Source organism: Schistocerca piceifrons, chromosome 5 (assembly GCF_021461385.2).
Source record: "Schistocerca piceifrons isolate TAMUIC-IGC-003096 chromosome 5, iqSchPice1.1, whole genome shotgun sequence".
Classification (NCBI taxonomy): domain Eukaryota; kingdom Metazoa; phylum Arthropoda; class Insecta; order Orthoptera; family Acrididae; genus Schistocerca; species Schistocerca piceifrons.
In genome coordinates, this window is record NC_060142.1 from 84,025,510 (window position 1) to 84,035,273 (window position 9,764).

Here is a 9,764-nt window from a genome sequence, read left to right on the forward strand (position 1 = left end):
CACTTGGCAAAACGGAGGAGCCACGTCCAGACGTCGTGGGGTTGGGCGACCACTCCTCATTACAGATGTCAGACGTCGTAGGCTCGGCAGACTGGTAAAACACGACAGGTGGCGAACTGTGGCGGACCTAACGTCAGACTTTTATGCTGGGCAGAGTACAAATGTGTCTGAAGACACAGTGCACCAAACATCCTAACGATGCGCCCCCAGCGGACGACGCATGCATGCATCAGTGTTAACACGACGACATCGGAAACTACAACTTAAAAGGACATGTGACCATCGGCACTGGACATTAGCGCAGTGGCAGAGCTTTACACGATCTGATGAATCCCGATAGCTTCTTCATCACGCTAATCCGTCGTCTTTCAGGGGAACAGCTCCTTGATATCTGTACTGGGTGACAGACGCAAGCTCGTGGCGGCTCCATTATGCTGTGGGCAACATTCACGTGGGCATCCACAGGTCCAGTGGAGCCCGTGCGAACAACATGACGGCCAAGAAGTATCATACACCGGTTGCAGACCACGTGTACCCCTTCATAACTATCTGTTTACCGACGGCAGTGGCTTTTTTTAGCAAGATAATGAGCTATGTCACAAAGCCAGGAGTGTGATGGCGTGGCTCGAGGGACACTGGCAAGTCCTAATCGATGTACTGATCCTCCAGCTCACCAGACTTGGATCCGATAGAACACAACTGGGACGTAATTGAACGTGCCGTCAGAGCTCATAACTCCTCTCCCCGCGATTTACGAGAATTAGGTGTCTTGTGCGTGCAGACGAGGTACCACCTCCACCGACCAACCTAGGCCTCATTGCTTCCAAGCCACGACACACTGCCGCTGTTGTCTGTACCAAAGGTGGACATAATGTCTGTTAGGTAGGTGGTCATAACAGTCTGATTGATTACCCTGATCACATGGTCAGACTCAGTGCCCTGGGCACGAGGACTGGTAACGGCCTTGCCACGTTGGAAGCAAGTGCCTTGCCATTTTGGGAACACCAATTCGCGTGCAATCCCTGAAGCCAACCAACATCAGTCCAGTTCGTAGCTGAATGGCTGATTGCCTGCGAATACCGTGTCCATAGGCTCAGTAGCACCTACGTCGTCGAATTGGCGCCAAATTGAAAGACTTTCACCGTGCATTTGAGTCCAAATTAGGTTAAGGAATACACTGTTAGCCATTCCTTAAGAACAGCAGCTAAGTAGCCAAAGAGGAGGGGCTATTGGTATTTCTGAGGTATCTGATTTTTTTATTTAAATTTATATGCATATATAACGAACGAATGAATATATAACGAATATGAATATAACGAATATGAATATATAACGAACAAATGAATACCTAAGGCTCCGGGAGTAGATAACATTCCATTGGAACTACTGACAGCCTTGGGAGAGCCACTCGTGACAAAGCTCTACCATCTTGTGAGCAAGATGTATGAGACAGGCGAAATACCCTCAGACTTCACGAAGAAAAGGGAAAAAGTTGGGAATTTAAGGAGATGGGACCTGGATAAACTGACTAAACCAGAGGTCGTGCAGAGTTTCAGGGAGAGCTTAAGGGAACAATTGACGAGAATGGGGGAAAGAAATACAGTAGAAGAAGAATGGGTAGCTCTGAGGGATGAAGTAGTGAAGGCAGCAGAGGATCAAGTAGGTAAAAAGACGAGGCCTAGTAGAAATCCTTGGGTAACAGAAGAAATATTGCATTTAATTGATGAAAGGAGAAAATATAAAAACGCAGTAAATGAAGCAGGCAAAAAGGAATACAAACGTCTCAAAAATGAGATCGACAGGAAGTGCAAAATGGCTAAGCAGGGATGGCTAGAGGACAAATGTAAGGATGTAGAGCCTTATCTCACTAGGGGTAAGATAGATGCTGCCTACAGGAAAATTAAAAAGACCTTTGGAGAAAAGAGAACCACTTGTATGAATATCAAGAGCTCAGATGGAAACCCAGTTCTAAGCAAAGAAGGGAAAGCAGAAAGGTGGAAGAAGTATATAGAGGGTCTATACAAGGGCGATGTACTTGAAGACAATATTATGGAAATGGAAGAGGAAGTAGATGAAGATGAAATGGGAGATACGATACTGCGTGCAGAGTTTGACAGAGCACTGAACGACCTGAGTCGAAACAAGGCCCCGGGAGTAGACAACATTCCATTAGAACTACTGACGGCCTTGGGAGAGAGAGACCTGACAAAACTCTACCATTTTGTGAGCAAGATGTATGAGACAGGCGAAATACCCTCAGACTTCAAGAAGAATATAATAATTCCAATCCCAAACGAAGCAGGTGTTGACAGATGTGAAAATTTCCGAACTATCAGTTTAATAAGTCACAGCTGCAAAATACTAACACGAATTTTTTACAGACGAATGAAAAAACTGGTAGAAGCCGACCTCGGCGAAGATCAGCTTGGATTCCGCAGAAATGTTGGTACACGTGAGGCAATACTGACCCTACGACTTATCTTAGAAAATAGATCAAGGAAAGGCAAACCTACATTTCTAGCATTTGTAGACTTAGAGAAAGCTTTTGACAATGTTGACTGGAATACTCTCTTTCAAATTCTAAAGGTGGCAGGGGTGAAATACAGGGAGCGAAAGGCTATTTACAATTTGTACAGAAACCAGATGGCAGTTATAAGAGTCGAGGGGCATGAAAGGGATGCAGCGGTTGGGAAGGGAGTGAGACAGGGTTGTAGCCTCTCCCCGATGTTATTCAATTTGTATATTGAGCAAGCAGTAAAGGAAACAAAAGAAAAATTCGGAGTAGGTATTAAAGTCCATGGGGAAGAAATAAAAACGTTGAGGTTCGCCGATGACATTGTAATTCTGTCAGAGACAGCAAAGGACTTGGAAGAGCAGTTGAACGGTATGGACAGTGTCTTGAAAGGAGAGTATAAGATGAAAATCAACAAAAGCAAAACAAGGATAATGGAATGTAGTCGAATTAAGTCGGGTGATGCTGAGGGAATTAGATTAGGAAATGAGACACGTAAATTAGTAAAGGAGTTTTTGCTATTTGGGGAGCAAAATAACTGATGATGGTCGAAGTAGAGAGGATATAAAATGTAGACGGGCAATGGCAAGGAAAGCGTTTCTGAAGAAGAGAAATTTGTTAACATCAAGTATAGATTTAAGTGTCAGGAAGTTGTTTCAGAAAGTATTTGTATGGAGTGTAGCCATGTATGGAAGTGAAACATGGACAATAAATAGTTTGGACAAGAAGGGAATAGAAGCTTTCGAAATGTGGTGCTACAGAAGAATGCTGAAGATTAGATGGCTAGATCACATAACTAATGAGGAGGTACTGAAGTGAATTGGGGAGAAGAGGAGACCAAGAGATGAATACACTAAACATATTCAGAAGGATGTAGGCTGCAGTAAGTACTAGGAGATGAAGAAGCTTGCACAGGATAGAGTAGTATGGAGAGCTGCATCAGGACTGAAGACAACAAAAACAACATAACGTAATCTAGAAATAATTCCCATAATTATTCGTTGGGAGTACCTCGATATTAGTGATAACTTGTTAGTTTGCTTTAGGAATGTTCCATGGAGTGGGAGTTTCTGCTTGTCAATCTATAATATAACTCGTTCCACTTTCTTGAAGGCTGTGTTTCATGACGAGATGTAGAGAACACAATACGCCAAGTAATGAATGAACGAATGAATGCCTAAAATCCACCACAGTAGACTGTTGACGAACAAGCAGTCAAAAATACGGCAGTGGCATTATGCCTTGTTACTCAGCAGTGGGAAACATTCATAGAGACCAGAAAATTTTTACACGTCAACGTAGAAAGAAAACTGCGGAGTTATCTGGGATACCTGAACAAGAGGAGACAGCAGTAACAAGAGCCGCAGTGCAAAGTAGAGCACACGACAGCATGTGATCTAACAAGCACAGACAAGTAGGAAAACGAGCGGACTTCATTACGCACACAGAAGATATAAATTGCCTGTGTGGAGACTTGCATAAATTCTCCGCGACACGTAGCCGTAGGGGCACACATTGTACTAAAAACTTAAACGAGTCCAAGCTAACGTACCAACGAACACACACACGCACACACACACACACACACACATACACACACACAGATCCCTGAACTCTTCATTTACGAAAGAACTGCAGTCGGCTAGCTCTGACTTCGTTACCGGCTACCATAATTGACGCCTTCATCTAGCCTCGTGTTTAGTTTTTACCTAGCGCTGTTAGCCTCAAGCATGCTTCAGCAATCTTTGTGTTAATGCTCTCAGTCTCTGCTTTTAGTGTGTGTGCGAAGTTTTTTCACGTATCCCAATTCGCTCGTCGCTATGCACGGTACTCCACGGTGGCGCAAGTAAACTCTACGAAACATACAACATAGAGCGCTGCCTAAAGTAATATAAGAGATGCCTACAGCATAGTTCATAATTCTTATTCTAATGCAGAAAAGCCGAAAAATACGTAACATCTCATTTGCAAACAGTTATTGCACAAACTCAAAAATATGGTTCAAATGGCTCTGACCTCAATGGAACTTAACATCTGAGGTCATCAGTCCCCTAGAACTTAGATCTACTTAAACCTAACTTACCTAAGGACATAACACACATCCATGCCCGAGGCAGGATTCGAATCTGCGACCGTAGCAGTCGCGCGGTTCCGGACTGAAGCGCCTAGAACCGCTCGCCCACCAGGGTCGGTGCACAAAGTCAGCCAATAAACAGTGGCCATAGAGCACTTTCTGTGCGGCCATTAGAATAAAGTGAATTTGAGTTACTCTCTCATGTCCCTGTTATGGCGAGGCAGTAATTTAGAGAACGTTGCTATCGCAATATAAATTCTGAAGCACTCCGTCTGCAAGTGATTATCCAGAATGCACTTTCTTCTTCTGGAAGAACTTGGGGATATTTCTGGGCCATCAATTAGACTAGACTGAGCACAAAACTACGGTCTGAAAGAAGGTGTCAGCATCACTTCATTCGCTAAAGAAATACAAAAAAGTATTTCCTCTCGAGTTTAAAATGAAACATTTCCATATTCGATTATGTTGATCATATTCTCCAAGGACTGCGTATGAGAGCTCAGGCCGGCTAGAACTGGTGATGAATGCTTGTGTCCGATGTATTTACAACGTATGCTATTTCGACTGTATCACTCCTGCCTACGAACAGTGCCGATAGGCGTAATCATACTCAATAACTTTATCTTGGAGCTCTTCCATTTGGTCCGTGTTTGCACAGAAAGACAACAATATCAGATACTGAGTCCACCTTGATGCAGAACACCTTATTTGTTTACTTGTTTATTTTCCCAAAACTAGTTTCGGCGACAAATATCACCATCATCAGTGTTTTTTTTTTTTTTTAAATCTAGAACATGAAGAAAATAGCATAGTTATACAAACACAGTAAAACATTATTACATTTTCGCTATTCGTTTTTTTGAAATATAGTTTTCTATGGATACTTTCATATTACCTTATTTATTGTGTTATAGCACGTTTTTGAGAATTATTGTCGCTCTTTGCGACATATTTTCTGTGCTTTTCTCTGTTGCCGTTTTTTTTCAACGAACATCATGTCATCTGCAGCTGTGTGAGCGGCTGTTAGTAAACAAAATACTAGAAGGTGAACTTCGTATGTCAGCAATATACACCAGGGGTTGCGGTAGCGTTGTGGAATCCAGTTATTTGGTGTGTACTAGGCTGTTACTTAGTTATTCGTGTACTCATGTTCGTATGATGGTATGTAGCTGATTCTATGTACAGAAAAACAAAGCTTCCGCACTTTGTTTATGATCAAGAATATTACGCCAGCTTGCTGGTCGCGTGTGTCGCGAGAGATCTATCGCACGTTGAGCGAATTACGACTTCTGTTCCTTATTATGTCTCTGTGTGTGATGGGGAAGTGGTTCTTTTGCGTGTGTGTATTTTCTGTTCTGTGTCTTTCGTCAGTTCTCTCAGGGCGGTAAAGAGTGGGTTGTTGCGAAGTGTTGTGTTTTCGTTTATTACATTTTTCCCTTCGACTACAGCCTTTTGTTTGTAGTAATTTTCTTCTATTGTTAGTTGTCGATATAGACTGTTATTGTTTTTCACAATGTGTAGATCGTTTTCGATATCAGTAGGGGTGTGGTTTCTGTTCATTAGATGTTCTGCAAAAGTTGAATGTGTGCTGTTACTCTTTAGAGCTCTCACGTGCTCTGTGTAACTCGGTCGGAAGTTTCCGCTTGTTTGTCCTGTGTATTGGGCCTGACAGTAGTTGCAAGTGAGTTGATATATTCCAGCGTTGCTGAATTTGTCTGAGGTTTTTCTGACTGGTCTTAGTCTTTTCTGAACTGTATTGTTTGTTCTCAATGGTTTTTGGAACCCTGGTTTTTCAAGATGTTTCCAATTCTATGTGATATTTTGTTATTGTATGTTACTGTGTACCATCTGTCTCTTTTTCTTGAAGTGGTGTGGTCTGCTGTGTTGTCTGTGTGTACTGGATGTTTCAGTTTTACCTTGTTGTTGAGTTTGTTTATGATGTCTCTTCAATAGTCGTTTTCAACATCTATTTGTTTGATTATATTTAGTTCCTGTGTGTAGTTTTCTGGTTTTAGAGGTATTATGTTTATCCTGTGGAGCATGTGTGTGAAACGGGCATATTTAGACACTGTGGGGTGGTTGTATGAGCTGTGGATAACAGTGCTTGTGGACATGGGTTTACTGTAGATGGAGAATTCATGTTGGTGGTTGTTTCTTGTGTTTATAAAAACCAAGAAATTTATTTTCTTGTTTTTTTTTTTTTTCTATTTCCATTGTGAAGTGGATTTCTGGGCGTACTGTGTTGATGTTAGTTTGTATCTCTTCTATCCTGTTATGTGCTTCATCTACAAGACAGATTAAGTCATCCACATATCGTTACCAGTAGACTATTTCGTACCCTCCTTGTTTTACAATGTTATTGAATATTGTGTTCTCTATATGGTCCCATCTTACTTACTGCATGTTTTAGATTAAAAGAACCCACTGATGATGGTGATATTTGTCGCCGAAACTAGTTTTGGGAAAATAAAAAAGTAAACAAATAACAAGGTGTTTTGCATCAATTTCTGATATTGTTGTAACCCTTACTCTGCTACATGCACAACACAGCAGAAAAACTCGTTCTCAACGAAGTAAAATCCTCCTCTCTGTATCACTACACAAGACTGTCATCAGTTGGGTCCCATAGGAACTTATCACAAATTTCCAAATTCCAAGACTGTCATGTCCTCTACATCATTTACTGTATCAGAGACACGACTTTGGAACAATCTTCTTCAAAATATTAAAGAAAGCAAAATCCTCTTAAACTTCAAAACACAGCCAACGGTCGGTTTTGCATCACAAAAGCTACCTCTTATTGCACTTATGGTCTAGGGGTAGAGTCTTCGATTAATAATCAAAACGTCCTCGGTCCCTTGCTCGAACACCGCCATCGCTTAAATTTTGAAGAAAAATCCTCAGCAACGGCTGCCAAAGACTACCGGCATAAGAAGTCATCCTCTTTCAGCCAACGGCACTGTCAAAGTGGGTGGAGGAGTGGGGAGAGATTTAGACCAATATCTTACCCTGGGGATGGGAAACTGCTACTAAAGGCAGAAGAATCAGGATTGATTAACGGCATCAGGGTGCAGAAGGAAATCGAAACCACTGCATTAAAGACACATATTATGTATCCATACGAGACGCGGCCTGCAGCTGAAAAAATGCCATGATGTTCTCTCCATTGTTAGAGGTTTCCGGATCTCCGGAAGGGGCTGCCTAGGAGGACGTGACCATGAGAAAAAAAATTGAATAACTCGTTCTATGAGTAGGAGCGTGGAATGCCAGAAGTATGAACGTGGTAGGGAAGCTAGAAAATTTGAAAAGGGAAATGCTAAGGCTCAGTCTAGACACAGTGGACGTCACTGAAGTGAAATGGAAAGAAGACAAGATTTTATGGTCAGATGAATATAGGGTAATATCAACAGCAGCAGAAAATAGTACAACGGGAGTAGGATTCGTTATGAGTGGGAAGGCAGGCCTGAGAGAGGTGCTATGAACAGTTCAGTGACAGGGTTGTTCTTATCAGCGTCGACAGCGAACCAACACTGAAAACGACAGTTCACGCATAGATAACAATGTTACAAGCCAAAGATGAAGAGACCGAGAAAGTGTATGAGGATACTGCACGGGTAATTTAGTGCGTAAAGGGAGAGGGAAATGGAAATGAGTGTTTGGCGTCATTGGCCGGGAGACCCCTTACGGAGCAGGTCCGGCCGCCTTGGTGCAGGTCTTATTACATTCAACGCCACATTGGGCCACCTGCGCGCCGGATGGGGATGAAATGATGATGAAGACAGGAAAACACCCAGTCCCTGAGCAGAGAAAATCCCCGACCCATCCGGGAATGGGATCCGGGCCCGAAGGACGGCAATCCGTCACGGTGACCACTCAGATATCGGGGCGGATCGATGAAAATGTAATAGTCATGGGGGTTCAAAAAATGGTTCAAATGGCTCTGAGCACTATGGGACTTAACTTCTTTGGTCATCAGGCCCCTAGAACTTAGAACTACTTAAACCTAACTAACCTAAGGACATCACACACATCCATGCCCGAGGCAGGATTCGGACCTGCGACCGTAGCGGTCGCGCGGTTCCAGACTGCAGCGCCTAGAACCGCATGGCCACTGCGGCAGGCAGTCATGGGGGGATTGGAATGTGTTTGTAGGGGGAGGAGCAGAAGAAAGGGTTACGGAAGAATATAGGCTTGGTAATAGGAATAAGAGGGGAGAAAGACTTGAGTTCTTTACGTAAATTGATGGAGGAGGGGGGAGAAAGGAAAGGGAAGGGAATATTTATATTAGCTGCTTCAGGATTGTGCGGCATGAGCGGCAACGAGTGAAAATGTATACCAGACCGGGATTTGAACCTGGGACCTCCTTCTTTGTAGGCAGCTGTGTTAACCACTGCGCCACCCAGACACAGTGATTATCGCGCGGACTACCTCAGCATGCCTCTCTCCCACCCAGCACGACACATTCGCGGTCCCCGTGCATGTCCTCCACGCTCGCTACTTTGGGAATCCCACAGTAGGTGGGGCGTAATTGTGCACCCGCACTGAATGTGGTGGATTCATTGCCCATCGAGGCGAATGAATTATATGAATGCGTGAAGTCCGATGTCCGAAAGAACAGACCCCACGCATTCATATAACTGAGTTCGGCAATAAATTTCAGCTAGCAATAGTGAATACCCTGTTCAACAATCAGAAGAGGAGGAGGTATACTTGGAAAAGGCCGGGAGATACGGGAAGATCTCTGTTACATCATGGTGAGGCAGAGATTTCGAAATCAGGTACTGGATTGTAAGGTGTACCCAGGAGCAGATATTGACTCAGATCACAATTTAATAGTGTTAAGGATTAGGCTGAAGTTGAAGTGACTGGTCAGGAAAAATCAATGCATAAAGAAGTGGGATACAGAAGTAGTAAGAATTGAAGAGGTACTCTTCAAGTTCTCTGAGGCTGTAGATATTGCGATAAGGAACAGCTCTGTAGACAGTTAAGTTGAAGAGGAATGGATATCTCTGAAAAGGGCAATCGCAGAAGTTGAAAAGATAATCATAGGTACAAAGGAGGTAACTGCGAAGAAACCATGGGTGACAGAAGAAATACTTTAGCTGATCGAGGAAAGAAGGAAGTTCCAAAATGTTCGGGGAAATCCGAGAACACAGACATACAAGTCACTTTGGTATG